The 1,983-nt window shown below is 43.1% G+C and overlaps 1 non-coding gene across 1 annotated transcript; it reads left to right on the forward strand.

The window, feature by feature from the left end:
- Positions 1-386: 386 nt before the first annotated feature.
- On the forward strand, positions 387-494 carry LOC148545008 (small nucleolar RNA R71). Its single transcript, XR_015901656.1, has one exon. It is a non-coding gene; the product is annotated as a small nucleolar RNA R71 (small nucleolar RNA).
- The last annotated feature ends 1,489 nt before the right edge of the window (positions 495-1,983 follow it).

The raw sequence follows: 1,983 nt of genomic DNA on the forward strand, positions 1-1,983 counted from the left end.
AAGTAATTCACCTCTGCTATTGCAGGGTTCTCAGGATCATAAGCTTCTTCTTCAGAAGATGCCTCTTGAGTATTGTTGGATGCAGCTTGCATTCCATTCAGACTCTGAGAAATCATATTGACTTGCTGAGTCAATATTTTGTTCTGAGCCAATATGGCATTCAGAGTATCAACCTCAAGAACTCCCTTCTTCATAGGCGTCCCATTATTCACAGGATTCCTTTCAGAAGTGTACATTAACTGGTTATTTGCAACCATGTCAATGAGTTCTTGAGCTTCTGCAGGCGTTTTCTTTAGGTGAATGGGTCCACCTGCAGAGGTATTCAATGACATCTTAGATAACTCAGACAGACCATCATAGAATATATCCAGGATGGTCCATTCTGAAAGCATGTCAGAAGGACACTTTTTGGTCAGTCCTTTGTATCTCTCCCAAGCTTCATAGAGGGATTCACCTTCTTTCTGTCTAAAGGTTTGAACATCCACTCTAAGCTTGCTCAGCTTTTGAGGTGGAAAGAACTTGGCTAGGAAAGCCTTGACCAGCTTATCCCAAGATTTCAGGCTATCCTTAGGTTGAGAGTCCAACCATACTCTAGCTCTGTCTCTTACAGCAAAAGGGAAAAGCATGAGCCTGTAGACTTCAGGATCTACTCCATTAGTCTTAACAGTATCACATATCTGCAAGAATTCAGTTAAGAACTGAAAAGGATCTTCAGATGGAAGTCCATGAAACTTGCAGTTCTGCTGCATCAGAGAAACTAATTGAGGTTTCAGCTCAAAGTTGTTTGCTCCAATGGCAGGAATGGAGATGCTTCTTCCATGTAAATTGGAATTTGGTGCAGTAAAGTCACCAAGCATTCTCCTTGCATTGTTGTTGGGTTCGGCTGCCATCTCCTTTACTTGTTCAAAATTTTCAATCAAGTTGTCTCTGGATTGTTGTAATTTAGCTTATCTTAATTTCCTCTTCAGAGTCCTTTCATGTATGTGTGCACCTTGATGTGCTTGGATGTTGATTAGCTTTTGGATGGCCTCTTATTGTTGATCCTGCCTTTGTTCCAACCCGTGGAAGGATTCACCCCATTGTTTCCCTTGTTCCAGTTGCTGCTCCATCATCTGCTTTTGCCACTCCCCCTATTGATTCGTCCATCTAGAGAATGATTCTTCTTGGCGATCCATCATTTGTAGTTGGAGCTCCTTCTGTGCCTCTTGATTCTCCCAATATTGCCTAGATAAGCTATCAATGGCTTCTTGTAATTGGTGCATGTTCAAGGTGGCTGCGGCTTGCTCCTCTAGGTTTTGCCCTTCTATAGCTTGATGGGCTACTCTCTTTCTTATCCTTCGTTGAGGTAGGGGAGATGCAACAGCATGCATACGTCGGACAGTAATTGGGATACCAACTTTTATCCATTCGGGGTTTTCATCTTCGAACACCACCCTAGCCCTGTCGAACAGGCGAAAAATGGTGCTGGGATAGCCTAACCTTCCTCCAGAATCACTTTTCTCAGCCATCTTCCTAATGCCTTGGGCTATGAGTTCATGCACCTTGATCTCTCCCCCTTTAAGTATACATTGCACCATTGTTGCTCTCTTAAGATTCACCTCTGAATTGTTTCCGGCAGGGAGGATGGATCTCCTTACAATTTCGAACCACCCCTTTGCTTCAGGGGTGAGATCACCTCTTTTGATAAATTTGGGCTTTCCATTGGGATCTCTCACCTAGTCCACTCCTTGTACGCAGATATCTTTCATAATCTGGTCATAATTAGGACTACCATCTATTCGAGATTGATAGCTCTCTTCCTCAAATGGTATGGTTCGTAGTTTCAACACCCTCATGATGCTCATGGGACTAAAATCCACCGTTACTCCTCTCACAAAGCTTATATAAGATTCCTCTTTTCTATCATACCTCACTGCATTTGCGTAAAAATCTCTTACGAGTGTTGCATTTATTCTCGCGGTGACTGGGTCGGTGAGGAGCTCC

Source organism: Arachis ipaensis, chromosome B9 (assembly GCF_059453495.1).
Source record: "Arachis ipaensis isolate K30076 ecotype BB chromosome B9, ASM5945349v1, whole genome shotgun sequence".
In the NCBI taxonomy this organism is placed as follows: domain Eukaryota; kingdom Viridiplantae; phylum Streptophyta; class Magnoliopsida; order Fabales; family Fabaceae; genus Arachis; species Arachis ipaensis.